This window comes from Carlito syrichta, unplaced genomic scaffold (assembly GCF_000164805.1).
Source record: "Carlito syrichta isolate Samal-C Ts95f unplaced genomic scaffold, Tarsius_syrichta-2.0.1 Scaffold95507, whole genome shotgun sequence".
Taxonomy (NCBI): domain Eukaryota; kingdom Metazoa; phylum Chordata; class Mammalia; order Primates; family Tarsiidae; genus Carlito; species Carlito syrichta.
The window spans coordinates 18,322-38,281 of NW_007039603.1; the positions used below are offsets into that span (position 1 = coordinate 18,322).

General features: G+C 36.7%; 1 long non-coding RNA gene across 1 annotated transcript in view; it reads left to right on the forward strand.

The window, feature by feature from the left end:
* Positions 1-12,753: 12,753 nt before the first annotated feature.
* LOC103264120 overlaps positions 12,754-19,960 on the forward strand; it is a 50,406-nt gene continuing 43,199 nt past the window's right edge. The window contains exons 1-2 of the long non-coding RNA XR_504552.2: positions 12,754-12,788; positions 14,650-14,685. This is a non-coding gene — a long non-coding RNA (uncharacterized LOC103264120). The remainder of the gene's footprint in view (positions 12,789-14,649; positions 14,686-19,960) is intronic.

Below are 19,960 nucleotides of genomic sequence, written 5' to 3' on the forward strand. Positions count from 1 at the left end.
TAGAACTACCATTTGATCCAGCAATCCCACTACTGGATAGCCAAAGGAAATAAGGTCAGTATACCAAAGAGATATCTGCACTTTCATGTTAGTTGCAACACTATACACAAAACCAAGATAGGAAATCAATGTACATGTTCGTCAATGGATGGATGGATAAAAAATGTGGTCCATATACCAAATACAATATAGTCAGCCATAAAAAGGAATTAAATCCTCTCATTTGCCACAATATGGGTGAACTTAGAGGGCATTAGGGTAAATGAAATAAGTTAAGCTCAGAAGGACAATACCACAAGTTCTCACTCATATATGGGAGCTAAAAAAGTAAATCTCATGGAAGTGGAGAGTAGAATAATGGTTACCAGCGTCTGGGGAGGGTTGGGCGATTAGGAGTATGGGGAGAGGTTGGTCAATTGGGAAAAAGTAACAGTTAGATAGAATAAATAAATTTTGGTGTTCTATTGCACCATAGAGTGAATATAGTTAATGGTAACATATTTATATTTTTTAAAAGCTAGAAGAGAGAACTTTGAATGTTCTTACCATAAAGAAATGATAAATGTTAGAAGTGATGTATATGCTCATTACCTTGAGTTGATCATTGCACAATGTACAAATGTATTGAAACAGATCCTGCACAGTGGCTTAAACCTTTGGGCCAGCACTTTGAAAGCCAGCATTTTGGGAGGCAGAGACGAGAGGATTGCCAGAGCCCAGGAGTTTGAGACCATCCTGGGAAACATAGAAAGACATTGTCTCTACAAAAAAACTAAAAAATTAGCTGGGCATATTGATGCATGCTTGTAGTCTTGCTACTTGAGAGGCCGAAGTAGAAGGATCACCTGATCCCAGCAGGTCGAAGCTGCGGTAGCTAGAATCGTGCTAGTACATTTCATCATGGATGACAGAGTGAGATTCAGACTCAACAACAACAAAAAATATTTAAAAATCACACTGTACCCTATACATATTTATAATTATTATGTGTCAATTAAAATATATAAGTTAGAGCCAAGGATGAATATCTAGTTACATAGATAAGGAGAAAAATAAATAATATTTATTTATTTACTTGCTAAAAAAATTATTTGCTTCGAGACCAGCCTGGGCAACCTGATAAGACCTCGTCTCTACAATAAATCACACTTACACACACAAAAAATTAGCCAGACATGGTGGCATGTGTCTGTAGTTTCAGCTACTTGGAAGGCTGAGGCGGGGATTGCCTAAGCCCGCAGGTCGAGGCTGCAGTGGCCGTAAACGTACCACTGCACTCCAGCCTGGGAGACAGAGTGAGACTCTAACTCAAATATATATATATTTGCATAGGCTTATAGAGAACAAGTGCAATTTTGTTATATGCATAGGTTGCGTAGTAGTCAAGTCAGGGCTTTTAGGATATCCATTACCTGAATAACATACACTGTACCCAATAACTAATTTCTTATCTTTCACTCCCATCACACTCTCCCACCCTTCTGAGTCTCCATTGTCTATTATGCCGCTCTTTAAATCCTTGAAGAATAACATTTTAAACACTTCAAAAAAAGTGTTAAGAATTATTCTGGGCCAAATGTGGTGGTTAATGATGGTAATCCCAGCAATTTGGAAAGCTGAGGCAGGAGAATCGCTTAACCCAGAAGTTCAAGACCAGCCTGGGTAACATAATGAGACCTTGTCTCTACAAAAAAATAAAATAAAAAGCCACACATACACACACAAAGTTGAGTATGGTGGTGCATGCCTGTAGTCCTAGCAATTTGAAGGGCTAAGGCAGAAGGATGGTTTGTGCCCAGGAATTTGAGGTTACAGTGAACTATCATGGCACTACCGCACTCCAGCTTGAGCAAAGAAGTGAGACCTTGTCTCTAAAATAATAGCAATAATAATAATAATCTTTATCATCATCATCATCGTCATCATCATTCTGGCTTCTGTGTGATGAACATGTTGGCAGAGGCCACAGCCCAAATAAAAGACTGTTGTTTAGGCTAGAGATAACTAGGGACATTATAAGATTAAGTAGACTTATGTAAGGGTTATTGATAAGGTTAAATATTGACATAGCTTTCTTTGAAACACTTTGCACTAGAGCACAGAATTTCTCACTGCTGGGGTTAGAACATATTTGTAATGGTAGTGGAGCTGTTAGAAAAGTTCTAAACATTAAGAGTGATAACTAATCTGCTTTTCTTTTTAAAAAAATCAAGAGAATTGTTATTTCCCCCTTAAAAATAAAGCAATTGTTTTGCTACCTCTGAGTATGTTTTGCACAGTGATTAGTAGAGGTCAGCTGATTATGCTTATTACTCAGTCATTGAGTAATTGGTTTTTCACTTAGTTGAAGGCTGGGAGTTAATTATTTTGACTTTGATTATTATACAAGTTTTTCATTGTTTTTATTGGTCATATTGATCATTGTGGGTTAATGGTAAACTTTTTATATGTAATAAACATTTTAAAGTTTTTAAATGGATACAAATTGAGATAATTCCCTAATACTATACTTTAATTAAAATTGATGATCACTTATTACCTAAAAGTTCTAAAATGATTTTTGAAATCAGAGTTTGTTACTGTTTAAAGAGATTTTCAATCAGAAAATGTCAGGAAATCTTAATTCTAGCCCCTTAATTTGGAGAAAGAAAAATACTTTTGTCAAGCAATAAAACTGTCTATAAGCAGCAAGAACTTCTAGGTATGGTAGGCCACTTTGTCATAGATTAAGCAGTAAGAACACAAGGATGCAGTTTATTACTAACACAGACAGCATAAACAAGAATATTATGGTGTCAGTTCCCTGCTTCCCTAGTTCCACAGGATTACAATGAACCCGAGGGACCGAATGACAGTTGATATAAGCAGTAGGTCGTTTTGTCACGGAGGAACCTTTTCCATATACTACATCTACATGGTTCTATGGACTGGCGTTGTACAATGAGAGATGAAGCAGGAAGGAAAGTCCCATGCCTTAAGAGAATGAGGAAGATGGATGAGAAACTGCCTTTGGGCAGCTTCCCACAAAATAATAAGGTAGTGAGAAATAATCTTCACAAGACTGCTTATTTCACCATGGTACAGGGAGAGTTACAGGCCACTTCACTATGACTTAGTTCAGCTTGCAGTTGACCGTTTTCTATGTGGCCTATGTAGATCTCAGCAGAGGCATTCCTCTATAACCAAGAACAAATACCAAAAACTAAGGGAAATTTGAATTATAACTTTGAACTATATTGATACACAGTAATGCAGAAAGTATTTGTTTATAATAATAAAATTTATAGTACTATTTAATTTGTCAAATTATGGGTTATTAGAAATTCTTCAGTCGCAGCTAATCAGTACTTTAACACTAGATGGCGCATGAAAAATATAGCTGTCCTGTACTTTTCAGGTTTGGTTACAGAATCTCCCACAGTTACCAAACTCTGTAGACGCTCAAGTCTTTCAAGTAAAATAGTGTGGTGCATATAATCTACGCACATCCTCCCGTACACTTTAAATCATCTCTAGATTACTTATAAGACATAATACAATGTAAATGCTATGTATAGAATTGTTATCCAGACATAACTTGGGGATATTCCAGGTGCAGTTCCAAATAATTGCAATAAAGCAAATATCCCGATAAAGCAAGTCACATGAATTTTTGGTTTTCCAGAGCATAGGAAAGTTATGTTTGCACTATACTGTAGTACATTAAATGTGTAATAACATTATGTCTAAGGAAAAAACCCAATATACATGCCTTAATTTAAATAGTTTATTAATAAAAATGTTAATGGTCATCTGAGCCTTCAGTCAGTCAATCTTTTTGCTGATGGAGGGTCTTGCCTTGACGTTGATGGCAGCTGACTGATCAGGGTGGTAGTTCTTGAAGGCTGGAGTAGCTGTGGCAATTTCTTAAAATAAAGCAATAATGAAGCTTGCTGCATCAGTTAACTCTTCCTTTCACAAAAAAATTTCTCTGTAGCATGTGATGCTATTTGATAGCATTTTATCCACAGTAAAGCGCCTTTCAAAATTAGAGTAAATTCGCTTAAGTTCTGCCACTGCTTTATCAACACTGTTTATGTAATAGTCTAAATCCTTTGTTGTCATTTCAGCAATATTCACAGCATCTTCACCAGGAGTAGAATCCATCTCAGGAAACCATTTTCTTTACTCATCCATCAGAAGCATTTCCTTATCCATTCCAGTTTTGTCATGAGATTGAAGCAATTTACTCACACCTTCAATCTCCACTTCTAATTCTAATTATCTTGCTATTTCGACCACATCAACAGTGACTTCCTCTGCTAAAGTATTGAACCCCTCAAAGTCATCCATAAGAACTGGAACCAACATCTTACCCACTCCTGTTTTTTTATTTTTGTTATACTCATTTCCACCAAAATATCCAGCATCTATTTCTTTTTTAAATATTTTTTATTATAAAGATTTGGGGTACAATTCAGGGTTAGGTATACAAACGCTGATCATGCAGGTATCCTTGTTGATGAGGTGTGTCGCTCCCTTCCCTAGCGGTTTCCCTCAACTGCCGATCCCACTCCGCCTCCACTGACAGTTTCTCATTACTGCCAAATGCTTTCTTATAGTATTATAATTGTTCAAGGTCTGCTTCTGAGTGAGAACATATGGAACTCTGTTCTTTGTTTCTGTGATAGATCACTGAGTATGATCGACTCCAAATCCATTGCAAAGTTGTTGCAAAGTCCATATATTTGTCCTTCTTTATGACTGCATAATATTCCATTGTGTATATATGCCACATTTTTTTTATCCAGTCCAGCTTCGATGGGCAAAGCGGTTGGTTCCATGTTTTTGCTATTGTGAATAGAGCTGCAACACACATATGTGTGCAGGAATCTTTGTCCTAGAATGACTTGAGTTCCTCCAGGTATATTCCCATTAGGAGAATTGTTGGGTCATATAGAAGGTCAATTTCTAGTTCTTTCAGAAACCGCCACACTGTCTTCCAAAGAGGTTGCACTAGTTTGCATTCCCACCAGCAGTGTAGAAGCGTTCCTTTCTCTCCACATCCTCGCCAGCCAGCATCTGTTGTTGTTTGTTTTATTAATGATGGCCATTCTTACAAGGGTTGGGTGGTATCTCAATGTGGTTTTGATTTGCATTTCTCTGATGATGAGTGAGGCTGAGCACTTTTTCATATGTCTGTTGGCTGCCCCTGTATCTTCTTCTGAGAAGAGTCTATTTATGCCTTTTGCTCACTTTTTAAAGGGGCTGTTTGTTTTTTTCTTTTCGGCGTGTTTGAGTTCCTTGTAGATCCTAGATGTTAGGCCTTTGTCAGATACACAGTTGGCAAATATATTTTCCCATTCTGTGGGCTGTCTCCCTGCCCTCCTTATGGTTTCTTTTCCTTTGCAGAAGCTTGTTAGTTTGATGAGGTCCCACCTGCCTATCTTATTTCTTAAGGTATTGGCCTTTAGGGTTCTGAATAGGAATTGGTTGCCAGTTCCAATTTCCATAAGGGTGTCTCCTGCATTTTCTAAGATTCTTATAGTTTGAGGTTTTACGTTCAGGTCTTTGATCCATTTAGAGCTAATTTTTGTATATGGGGATAGGTAGAGGTCCTGTTTCAATCTTCTGCATGTGATCAGTCAGTTTTCCCAGCACCATTTACTGAATAGGTTCTCCTCTTCCCAGTGGTTGTGGTGGAGGCTTTGTTGAAGATGAGTTGGTTGAGAAATTGAGGTTTTGCTTCTGGAATCTCTATCCTGTTCCATTGGTCTATGTGCCTGTCCTTGTACCAATACCAGGCTGTTTTGATTACTGTAGCCTTATAGTAAAGTTTGAAGTCTGGAAGTGTGATACCTCCTGCTTTGTTTCTTTTGCTAAGGATTGTTTTGGGTATCTATGGCCATTTATGTTTCCATATGAATTTCTGTATTGTGTCATTTCCAGGTCTGAGAAGAATGATGTTGGTAACTTAATGGGTATTGCATTGAATCTGTAGATTGCCTTTGGTAGGATGGACATCTTAACAATGTTGAGTCTTCCTATCCATGAACATGGAAAATCTTTCCATTTGTTTGTGTCTTCTTAGATTTATTTGAGCAGCGTTTTGTAGTTCTCATTGTAAAGGTCTTTCACTTCTCTGGCTAAGATGATGCTGAGGTATTTCATTTATATTTGTGGCTATTGTGATTGGGATTGTGCTTTTTATTTGGGTCTCTGCCAGCTTGTTGTTTGTGCATAGGAATGCAACTGTCTTTTGCACATTTATTTTGTACCCTGAGACTTTGCCAAACTCCTTTATCCTTTATTGTGACAGATTGTCTTGGATTTTCAAGGTATAGGATCATATCATCAGCCAAGAGGGATAACTTGACTTCCTCTTTTCCTATTTGGATACCCCTGTTTTTCTTCTCTTGTCTAATTGCCCGAGCTAGGACTTCCAACACAATATTGAACAAGAGGGGGGAGAGTGGGCAGCCTTGTCTTGCTCCAGTTTTCAGGGGAAATGTTTCCAGCCTCTGTCCATTTAGCAATATGTTAGCTCCCCACTCCTGTTAATGCTGATATTTTGAAATTCTTCCATGAATCACAAATGTTCTTAATTACATCTAGAATAGTGAATCTTTTTCAGATGATTTTCAGTTTACTTTTCCCAGTTCCATCAGAGAAATTGGCATCTATAAACTTATTAAATATATTTCTTAAATAATAAGACCTAAAAGTGAAAATTTCCCTTTGAGTGACAAGGTGCATTACCAGTGAGCAGTAATAGCTTGAAAAGAATCTTTTTTCCTCAGTCCTAAGTCTCACCAGTGGGATTAAAATATTCAGTAAGCCATGCTGTTAACAGATATGCTGCCATCTAGGCTCTGTTGGTTCGTTTATAGAACCCAGGCAGAGTAGATTTAGCATGATTCTTAAGGGACCTAGGATTTTCAGAATGGTAAATGAGCACTGGTTTCAACTTAATGTCACCAGATACATCATCCCCTAACAAGAGAGTTAGCCTGTCTTAAAGATTTGAAACCAGACACTGATTTCTCCTCTCTAGCTGTTAAAGTCCTAGATTACATCTAGTTTTAACAGAAGGTTGTTTTGTCTCCATTGAAAATCTGTTGTTGAATGTAGTCACCTTCATCATGATCTGAGTTAGATCATCTGGGTTACTCTCTACAGCATCTATATCAGCACTTGCTGCTTCACCTTGCACTATTATATTATGGAGACAGCTTATTTCCTTAAACTTCATGAACTCTGATAACTTCAAACTTTTCTTCTGCAGCTTCATCACTTCTCTGTCTTTGAAGACTTGAAGAGAGGTAGGCCCTGTCTGGCTTTGGTATGAGGAAATGTGACTGGCTTGATCTTCTACCTACACCACTAAAATTTTCCCCATATTGGCAATAAGGCAATTTTTCTTTTTCATTACTCATGTGCTCACTGGAGCAGCATTTTTTAAAAAGATGGGGTATACAATTCAAATTTAGGTACACAAATGTTCATTATGCAGGTACCCTTGTTGATGAGGTGTGCCCCTCCCTCCCCTGGCAGTTTCCCTCAACTGCTAATCCCACCCCCCTTCCCCTGTCAGTTTCCCACTACTGCCAATCCCTTTGTTATAGTATTATGATAATTGTTCAAGGTCTGCTTATGAGTGAGAACATGTGGTACTCTGTTCTTTGTTTCTGTGATAGACTACTGAGTATGATCAATTCTAAATCCATCCAAGTTGCTTTGATGTCCATATGCTTGTCCTTCTTTATGGCTGCATAATATTCCATTGTGTATATGTGCCACTTTTCTCCCCAGTAATACTTTTAATTTCATCCAAGAACCTTTCCTTTGAATTCACAACTTAGCTAGCTGGCTCAAGATGATTAACTTTTAGCATGTCTCAGTTTCTGACATACCTTCCTCACTAAGCTTAATCATTTATAGCTTTTGATTTGCAGTGAGAGACGTGAGACTTTTCCTTTCACTTGAACATTCAGAGGTTACTGTAGGGTTACTACTGGACTTTGTTTTATTAATGTTGTGTCTCAGGGAATATGGAGGCCTGAGGAGAGGGAAAGAGATGGGAAAATGACTGGGTGGTGGAACAATCAGAACTCACACAACATTTATCAAGTTTGCCTTTTCATATGGGAACTGTTTGTGCCCAAAACAATTACAATAACATCAAAGATTACTGATCCCCAAAACAGATATAATAATGATGAAAAAGTTTGAAATATTGTGAGAATTATCAGAATGTGACACAGAGACACAAAATGAGCACAAGCTGTTGGACAAATGGCAGCAACACTCTTGTTTGGCACAGGGTTGACACAAACTATCTGCAAAGTGCAGTAAAGTGAATTGCACTACACTGAGGTATGTCTGTATTGTATTGTTTAGGGACTAACAACAAAGAAAAAATGTCTGTACATGTTCTGATCAGATCATTTTTTTCTACTATTTTCGACATGCAGTTGGTTGAATCCAGGGGAGCAGAACTCTTGTATATGGAGGGCCGACAGTAATAATCATCCAAGATGTCCATATGGAAAGTTATGCCTCTGAGAGGTTACAAACCTGATTTTCCTTAAGTCCAAAATTTAAATGAATTTGAACTTTAAATAAATGATTGTGCAATAATTCTTTTTCTCACAGTATTTATTTTTCATTTACTTTTTAATAATTTTTTTCATGTAAAGTGCTTTAAGTGTATGGAAAATTTTTTTTTAAAAAAACAAGTGAACACCTGCATATACTTGACCTAGGTTTATCAATTATTAATATATTGCTACATTTACTTTATATCTGTCTCTATTGTTTTTCTAAATTATTTGAGAGTAATTTGTAGGTATTATGACCCTTCTCTTCCCAATACTTTAACATGTATCTTATGAGAACAAGTCTATCATCCTACATTATCATACCAAAACTCTTTTGCATTGAGGCAATGTTATCTAATTGTCGATATTCACATGTCCCTAATTGTCTCCAAAATGTCTTTTTATAGCTGTTTTGTTTTCTATCTAGGTGTTAATTAAGGATAACAAATTCCATTTGGTAGTTATATCTATTTAAACTTTATTCATATATGATAGTTTCTCTGTCTCTCTTCCTTTTAAAAATATTACAATGACAGTTTCAAGGGTTCATGTCAGTTGTCTTATAGAATGTTCCACAATCTGAATTTACTGATTGATACTTCAGATCAAATATTTTTGGCAATACTAAATAGGTGATATGTGCTTCTCATTTCATCACATCAGAAGGTACATTTCAATTTGTGCTACTACTGGTGACATGATGTTTAATCGATTAAATTGTAGTATGCCAAATCTTTCTATTGAAAATGCACATTTTAATGTTTTGTAATTAATTAATAACCTACGGCTGATACTTTAAAATATTGTGAATATTTTCTTCCTCTGTATTTCGACTAATGGTTTTTGTATGCTTTGATGAACATTGCCTAAATCAGTTACTTCAATGATGGTTTTAATATGATCATTTATTAATTCTGGCATTATTTACAAATATATAAACTATTATTATTTTATAAAAAAGGAATTCCCCATCCCATTGCCACTTCTTTTTTACTATCACTGTGGACTCATGGGTTCTTTTAATTCAATTTTTATAGTCAACTACCATCATTATTCTTTTGGATGTTCAAATTTTATTAAATTTGACTCTGTGTGTGTCCTACAATACATAGCTTTAAAATTTACTTCTCATAAATTCACCAATAACAAAGATTATATTTGGGTTTTTTGGTTAGAATCAAATGATGACATTTGTTAAAAATACAGATTTCTGGACTTACTCCTAGCCTAATGAAACAAAATATTTGGGAATAAGTTCCTCTAGTCTTCATTTAAAAAATTGATACTTGAGGTGATTAAGAAAAATTCTGATGTTTGAGATGCAACTGTGTAGTAATTTGCAGCATGGAGGTTAGGTAAGAATAATTAGTGTCTTTATTCTGTGTCTTAATTTCTCCAGTTTCTTTATCAGTGTAATGTTCTCCAGTTTCTTTATCAGTGCAATGTGATGATAATAATATCTTCAGATTCATTTGGTACTTAGAAAAGTCCCTGGCATATAATAATTGTATAGCAAATGGTCTTAGTCATTTTTAGTGTAAAATATTAAACTGGATTATCACATATTTCTTATCTTGTAAAAAATAAATTAATTTTTAAAAAACAGCTTATGTAATAATGTAGTGTTATATACTTTTTCTGAGGTGAATGAATTTGTGAAAATAAAGGTAAGTGCATATTATCTGTCGAGATATACAAATATATGTTTATATGTTAAACAACTAAATATGAATCGCCAAAATAATCCTTAACAACAACAACAACAACAAAGCTGGAGGTATCATACTCCCAGACCTTAAACTCTATTATAAAGCTACAATAATCAAAACAGATTTGTATTGGTACAAGAACAGACATACAGACCAATGTAACAGGATAGAGATTCCAGAAGCAAAACCTCAATTTCTCAACCAGCTCATCTTGGACAAAGCCTCCACCGCCAATGACTAGGAGAGGAGAATCTATTCAGTAGATGGTGCTGGGAAAATTGGCTGACTACATGCAGAAGATTAAAACAAGACTCCTACCTATCACCATACACAAAAATCAACTCTAAATGAATTAAAGACTCAAACTACAAGAACCTTAGAAAATACAGGAGACACCCTTATGGAAATTGGAACTGTCAACCAATTCCTGATCAAAATCCCAAGTGCCCATGCCATAAGAGATAAGATAGACAAGTGGGACCTCATCAAACTGACAAGCTTCTGCAAAGTCAAAGAAACCATCAAGAGAGTAGGGAGACAGCCCGCAGACTGGCAAAAAATATTTGCCAACTGTATGTCTGACAAAGGCTTAACTAACATCTAGGCTCTACAAGGAACTCAAACGTGCTGAAAAGAAAAAAAACAGGCATTCCTATTATAGAGTAGGCAAAAGATATAAATAGAAAGTTCTCAAAAGAAGACAGACAAGCAGTCAACAGATACATGAAAAAATACTCAGCCTCACTATTCAACAAAGAAATGCTAATTAAAACCTCACTGAGTTACCACCTAACTCTAGTCAGGATGGCCATCATCAATAACTCAAAAACAACAGATACTGGAGAGGATGTGGTGAAAAGGGAACACTTTTACACTGCTGGTGGGAGTATAAACTAGTGGAAAACAGTGTGGCAATTCCAAAATGATCTGAAAATCGACTTTCCATACTACCCCACAATCCCCCTACTGGGAATATACCTGGAAGAACTCAAATCACTCTATTAAAAAGATGCCTGCACACAAATGTTTATCGCAGCATTGTTCACAGTAGCAAGAACATGGAACCAACCGTGTTGCCCATCAAAAAAGGATTGGATTAAAAAAATGTGATGCATATACACGATAGAATATTATGTAGCCAAAAAGAAGAACAAAATCATGAACTTCACAGCAACCTGGATGGACTTAGAGTCTATTATACTGAGTGATCTTTCACAGAAACAAAGAACTGAGTACCATATGTTCTCACTCATAAGCGGACCTTGAACAATTATCATAATACTATAAGAAAAGGATTGGCAGTAGCAGGAAACTGCTGAGGGGTGGTGGGGAAGGTGGGATTGGCAGTAGTGGAAATCTGCTGGGGGAGGGAGAGTACACCTCATCAACAAGGGTACCTGCATAATGAACATTTTTATATCCTGCTTTGTACTCCACATCATTAATTGTACTCCACATCATTAAAATAAAAAAAACTAAAATAAAAAATAAAAAGATCAAAATTTTAAAAATAAAAATAAATAAATAAAATAAAAAGCTAAATATGTATGCTTTACTTCCTCCTCCCATTTGGAGTCCAATATTTTTGGGCAGATCATGTAACAACTGTACTTACAAATGTTACCCAAAGTAATGAAGGAAAAAAATAAGATCAACAAAATCCCTCTATTTTGCTACATGTGTAAATTGTTATTATTAATATTTAGAAGAGGTATAGACTGATTTTCATTCACTTTTTAAATCTTTGCCTCCAGCACTGTATTTGTGGTGAGATTCAACACATATTTCTGGAGTAATCAAATGGTGCTTTCTTATTTTATTGTAGTATAATATACATAACATAAAATTGATCATTTTAAATATTTTAAGTGTATGGTTCAAAGGCATTAAGTACATTCATATTAGAGCAAAGGTCTAATAACATCACTGCACCAAGGGGAGGGGACCAGAAAAATCTCTGTTGTTCACTGTGGAATGTCATTTGAATTAGAAAGCTTCTTCTAGAGAATTTGTTGTTGAATTTCTGACTTTTATTATTACTAGCCTTGGGGAAATGCATGTTGAAAAACAAAATGGTAACGCTTATAATTAGATGCTAGATATTGTCAATGTCTTCTGATGCCTAGTAGGACCACTGCATGATAAAAAAAAAAAAGTTAATAAGACTGTTGCTAGGAGACGGGAGAGCCAAAATCCAATGGTCTTGTAGGGGTTCCACTGAAAATCAAGGCAATTTAAGTGTGTTTTGAATCTGAGGTTTAGCTATTAAAATCTGTCCTTTGATGAGCATGCACATTTTAGCATATACTGTTTGGTATGATTTCATGTTTTTGGAGGATTTTTGAGGATAATCTTAAGGCATTTTGTTTTTTTTCCTTAGGGGTAATCCCTTCTTCAGAGCATAGCTCATTTTCAAGTGGCTGTTGCGCTGCTGTTTTGCCCCCACCCCTTCAGTGCGACAAGCCTCAGAGCTGGTGGAGAGACAGAGACCATGCCACTGGTAAGTAGCTGAGAAATATTTTGTAAAATAGATATCAAGGTTATGTTTTTAAAAGCAAGTGCCATATTTTGATAGATTGGAATAATACAGAACTGTGTAGGAATTTCTGATTCAATCAGTGGCATTGGGAAAATGGATTAATTAAATTTTAAATATTGCATAGTCATTTTTAGTTTCAATCTTTCTTCTTAAACAGTGAATGAGTTGCTAGGAGGAAATACAGAAATTTCTCCTTGTGATTCTGGTAAGATATTTCTCAAAATAAGATTTAATTGAAGATGTTACTAAAGTGGGAAATTGCCTTCAGGATCATATGTCAACTTTATGATGTTTAGATTAGATGTTCTCAGATCTGGTTTATTTTCTGTGTTGAGAGAGCATGAGAAAAATATTTTGCAATGGGAAAAAGAATGCCATGCCTTTTTTTTTTTTTAAATTAAGAAAATCATGTGACTGGATGTCTGTACTGGAGAGAAAATCAGGAAGAAGGCAGTTCGGAATAATGTTCAGATTGATTGCTTTATGTGAAATGTGAACGTGTGTTGAATGAGAAAGATTAAAATTTGGCTTTTGGACAAAAAATCAAGAAAAAGAAACAGCAAATATTGTGACCGTGCCTTCAGAGGAAAAATATCATTAGTATTTTTGAGCATCAACTTGTATATTAAAGACAGTATTCTTGGTGCTTCTCTTTTTGTAAAGGATGTGAGAAAGATAGCAAAGATTCCTTTCAACAAAGCTTTTATGTTTGTATCTGAAATATGCCTAAATGCGAATGCTTTTGTAGATCTGTTTCTGCAAGAAAAAACATTTTTAAAAGGTGAAGTGATGTATTTGTATTTATTTAAAATTCAGATTGTTTTGACACTTGATTAGGAAGAAGGGAGAAAAAAGATAGATAGATGATAGATAAATAGAGAAAGAGAAAGAAAGAAAGAAAGAAAGAAAGAAAGAAAGAAAGAAAGAAAGAAAGAAAGAAAGAAAGAGAAAGAAGATAGATTGGTTTTTGAGTAATATGACAAAGCAGTCAGCAGGGAGGAAAAATAAAAATGAAGAAGCTTAAAAGAAAGTCCACAAGATAGACCATTTTGCCAAGTTGAACATGTCTGCTAGTAGCATGTTTTGCAGAGGAAAAGGAAGCAAACATATTGAAAGCAAAGGGAGGGGGTGTGGAACAGAGCACTGCGGCAAAGAGAGTGACTGACGCATTCAGGGACATGTGATCATTCTCTTGTGTGGTGAAGAAAATTTTCCAGGACTCCATCTTGTATAAGAAATTCTATACATACTAACATGCAAATAATGCCGTATTCTTTCTGTAGTACGTAATGCATTTGTTTTGTGTGACCGTCCATTGGTTTACATTAGTATTTAGTCTTCGTTCTTAGACTTTCTTCTCTGTGCTCCCAGTACTTTTATACACATTAAAAATGATGTTTTCCTTTTATTGTAAAAATATCGTACTCAATGTAGAAAATTTGGAAAAATCTAAAGATGAATATAAAAATTACTTATAACCCCATAAACGAAAGATAATTATATTACCATAGTAACTCTCAGTCTCTTTTCTCTGAATATATGCAGATAAATACAGTGACATGTATATTTTTATACAAAATGAATATCGTATATACATGTAGTTTTGACCTTTTTTATTTATTAAACATATATTGGGAGCAATTTCCCATATTTTAAAATATTCCACAAAAATGCGATGTTTTATGAATGCATAATTTTCCATCATATAGTTTTTCCACTAAATGTCCAATTATTGAATGCTTTTATGTGCAATTTTTGCTGTCACAAATAATGTATATCTTTCAATATAAATTTCTGTGTGCTTTTCTGTTTTTTCCCCCAGGATAAATTCGTAGATGTGGAATTCCTGGATCAAATGGTATGAGCCAGTTTAAGGTTTCTTTCCCTTCAATACATATCATGTAATTTATTTATCATATGCAGTAAACACATTATTTTCCAGTCATTTGCCTATTGATTTTTATTATCTATTGTGGTGATTTTTTTTGACATTTTACAACTTTACACTCTCAGACAGGCACATTTCTTAATTTTGATCTTATGATTTCTTTCCTTTGATGAGCGTATTCACTTGTATTTTTTTTTTTTTTTGGTCATTTAATTGCTTCTTTTTTATCATTAACTCTTTAGTCCATCTATAATTCATTTTGTTATATAGTATACAGTAGGATCTAATTTTGTTTTTTTTCCGTATAGGTCACCAATTGTTTCAGCATCATTTATTGAATAATCCAACCTTCCTCCACTGATTTGAAATGACAACAACTGTTCTCCCATTAGATAGGGTGTAGCTTTCCACAGGTCGGCCATTTTCTCTTTACCCAAGATGGTTACATTCCACAATACTACTTCTACCTTCTTGCAGCTTCTGGCAGCTTATGCCTTTCAAGAATCCTAGGCATGTGGCAGCTGAGGGCAGTTGTTTTTAATTAGGACTTTTTATTTTAAAAATTTTGAAAATTTTATTGTTGTCATGTGCTTTTTACAAATTAAATTGAGGAATACGAATATATAAAACTATTGTTCCAGGTGTCCTAGTCTTCTTAGACACACCTGATATCCCAATTGTATACTTAAAAAAAAAAAAAAAACTTCTGTAGTTAGTGTAAGTCCTAAAGTTCCTCCTTTAACCTGTTTTTCTACTTCTCAGGTACTCAGAGAGTTAAAGCTGTCTGGATTCAGTTCCTGGAGCTTTTTTTAATTTTTCATTTTTACGTGATATAAGAGAGAAATGTAAGAAATATATGAGGACTACTGTTGTTAGCAATCGTATGATGTGGGGATTTAAAGAAATTAGGGTGAGTCCCAAAATCTATGCTACCACTGACTGCCATCTCCTCCTCTAGATAGAAACACCACAATGATCCACCTCTTTTCACTGCAGGTAGAAGGCAAATGATATAAACGACGCGGTTTTTTAGTAGGAGATGGGCAAAATATTGCCCACAGAGAGATTTGACAATTAAAATCACCTACTACTTATTACTGACCACTCCACCCCCGACCCCAACCAAGTCTTCTTTATTGACTCCTGACCCTGACCTCTAGCTTTACATATTTTGGAAGAAAAAAAGTGGTGACACATGAATGGGAGGCTGCCTTGCCTCGGTTATTGCAAGGAGCTCCTATGGTTCACAACCTCAGCTTCAGTTATTTCCTGACTTGCCGCATTAGGCTGTGATTTGTTTATGAGTGGAGGCTGGTTACCCTGGCAACCGCAGCTTGCCAGGGCAAGCGCATTCGCTCTTTCGCAGTAGCAGAATGCTACTGTGGGGATAGGGGAGGGGTCGGAGCTGCAGTGGCTGAAAGAGTTATTTGGCAGACATGATGTCAATTTTTCTGCGCTAAACTGCCATTGTTATTGCATATAAAGCATTGCGTTAAAAAATACAAAACAAAAAAACCTTGGGAGGCGTTGAGCCACTTCCTTTTTCTTCCTCTCAATATGTTCACCAGTGAATCACGAAGTCTTTCCAACGTTTAAGGGCACTGATGTCCTCAGGTCCCCAAGGATATTTATAATAGTGTAGGAACAGGGAGCAGACTGCCTGGTTTCAAACCTCCGCCACTTGTTAGCTGATTGTGGGACAATTATTTAATCTCTGTGCCTCAGTTTCCTCAGATATAAAATGAGGATAATAATAACACCTCTAGAATAGTGTCTGGTACACAATAACCATTATGTAAGTGTTGTCAATTATTATTTGTAGATATTAAGAGAAACAGACTTGCGCTAGCAATGTACAAACTCACCCTCTAATGCCCACACTGACGAAATAACACAAACACACATTTGCTCCCACAGCACACAGATTTGCCGTACAATACACAGATACACCCCAAGGCACACAGCAAAAATACTTTCCCCAGAGCACACAGACACTCCCCATATCACTAGATTCTCCCAGAAAAATATATGTTCTCCCCAATGCAGAGACACACCCAGAGGACACTGAGCCATCCACATGATGCAAACTCTTCCCACCCTAAATTATCTACCCATGACACACAGGCAATCCCCAACATCATACACTGTCCCCCACATCACCTAGACTATTCCTAGGACACACACAGTATAAGACTTGCCCTACAGAATACAGATTATCCTGAAAACACATATTCTCAAAGCCAAAAGACTCACACGGACTCTCTCCATAGCATTCAGAGTCTTCCCATAACACACAGACTCTCCCCCACAGCACGCAGATACTCCTCATGATATACAGACTCCCCCCTTGCCTCATTGACTAAACCTATGACTGAGACTTTTGCCAGGGCACACAGACTTCCCTCACATCACATTGGTACTCTCAAGAGCACACAACCTCACCTCATGACACACAGACTCACCTCATGGCACACAGACTCTCGTCATGCAACACTTTCTCACCACAAAACAAAGACTCTGCCTACGGCACACAGATTTGCTCTAGAGCACAAAAACTATTGCCACAGAACACAGACTTTTCCTCAGAACAGACTCATGACACAACTTGAAGACTCATACCATGACACAAAGAATCTCCCACATCAGGCAGATTCACCCTCTGGCATACAGACAAGTACCACAGGCCACAGACCATCCAATCATGACATATATTCACTCCACACTACACAGACACACTCCAGATCATGCAGACTCACCACACAAAACACAGACTAAACCCACAGTACAGAGACTCACCCTGCAGCAGTCAGATAATCTAACAATAAACACAGAGATGCAACAGTACATCCTACAGCACATATAGCATTCCTGGATGCACAGGATTGTGCCACAGCACACAAACTTGTCTTACAATGTGCCAATTCAATTTTCAACACACACTTACTACACGATACAAATACTTGCTTCACAATTGACTCACTTGCCCTAAAATATCTGGACCTCCCCCCAAACACACAGAGTCACCACACAATGCATACTGTTGCCCTATATCACCATAATGGACCTCAGATTCTTCAGACACACACTGAAAAATAGACATACCTCACAATGCACACAGCTTGGGAACATAGCATAAAAATTGGCCCTACAATGGACAGACTTGTTCCACAGCAGACATACTCATGCTGCTGCAATATATACTCTTTCTGTAAAGCATTTAGACTCACCCATCGGGGCACAGTCGCAGATGTGATTCACAGTACCCTGCCTCAACCCACCACTGAAGCTACCTGCAAAATACAAACACATTACACAGCATAACACTCTCCCCTTACAGTGCTCAGAATTATGTCACAAACACACAACTGCCATATAGATTCATTTCACAAAAAACAGGCTTCTTGCAGTGGCTACAATGTAAACACATGTCCCAAAACACATGAAGTCATTTGCTATACCACTCTCCGGTTTCCCCCAGTCGTATAAACTGACTTCATTGTTGAAGCTGCTGCCTACAAAATAGGCTATGTCCAACCATGCACAGAAATCCACCAAAATGTAGACTCACCTGTCAAAATACATACTTGCCTCACAACTCACACAAACATCACTGAACACCGAGACTCACCTTAATTTTTTAGACAAGCCCTTCAGTGCACAGACTTATCCCATAACATGCTAAATCACACCCATAACACTTAGAAGTGACTTAAGATTCATAGGAATGCCTGTAAACACATAGATTCCTTATATGATGCATAGAATTGCATCACAACACAGACTTACTCTATAAACGCAAAACCTACCATACACATAAATATTTCCCAAGGTGTAGAAATACAGCACACATATTACTCTCACAATGAAAGGATTTAAATCATAGTGGACAAACATATTTTACCATACTACTGAGCTACCACTCTGGCCTACAACAGAGATACTGCTGTGTAATGGTTGTGAGCAAGGTCCTGGACCCAGACAACCTGGGTTTGAATCAAAGTCCCATCCCTTGCTAATTCTTTCACCTTGGGTAAGTATATTTCTTTTTTCTTTAGTTTGCTCATCTGAAAAACATAGATAACAGGAATATCTATTTCAAAGAGTTGTTGTGAATAATAAATTGAACCAAGATATGTTGTGTTTAGTAAAGTGCCAGGCATATAGAAACTATGAGAATTGTTTACTTATATTACAATCATCCTCCATTCCTACCCAATCACCACCATTACTACTAAAGTAAAAAGGGCCTACCCAAGACACGTAGAATCATCTGACAACAAAAAGTTTCCACCACATCATACATATACTAGCCCCAGAACATCTAGAAACACTTGACAGCACACAGACCCCCTGCCATAGTACCCTCATGCTCTATAGAACACAGACAGAACACTAAATTAGACACCACTCACAACACATAGAATTACGTCACAGTTAAAAAATTTGCTTATCAATGCACAGGCTTGCTCCATAATACACAGACCCATCCCACAATGCCCAGACTAGATGCACAACACCCAGCCTCACCCCACAAGACATAGACCCATGACACAGCACACACACACACACACACACACACACACACACACACACACACATATAAAACTCATAGATATTCCCTACATCATACAAACACACCCTATCACACATCTTTTTTGTCTCATAACATGTGAAAACCCCTACCATTTACAAACATGCTCCTAAATCCATGAGACTAAAATTTACAGTATAACCTTAAAATACAGAGCACCCTTCCCACAACACATTTACTTTCCCATACCTCATACTTGACCCATAAAGAATTATGTGCCCCACATCTCCCAGCTTGTCCATAAATCTGACTTACTTCAAAACACTACCACACATCTGACCACAGGACTCACAGCACACAGATTTGCTTTGTAATACCTAAATAAATCATACCATGCAGAGATATCTTCCTAAGCACAAAACCCCTCCTAAATGCAGTTACATCACAACATAAACATAAACTCATCCCACAACATGCAGACTTACCCTGAAACACCCAGACTCACACAAGGCAAAACCAGGCTTACAATGCAAAAACCCTCTGCATAGTGCCCAGGCTGGCACAAGGCAAATACTAGCCTTAATTCACCTAGACTTAACCTACATAATACAAAACTTGGCCCACAATACCCAGACTCTTTCTATGGTTAAAAGTTTATACTCAGAACTCAGACTGTCTGGGTCCCAATCCCACATACATCACTTACTAATTTTT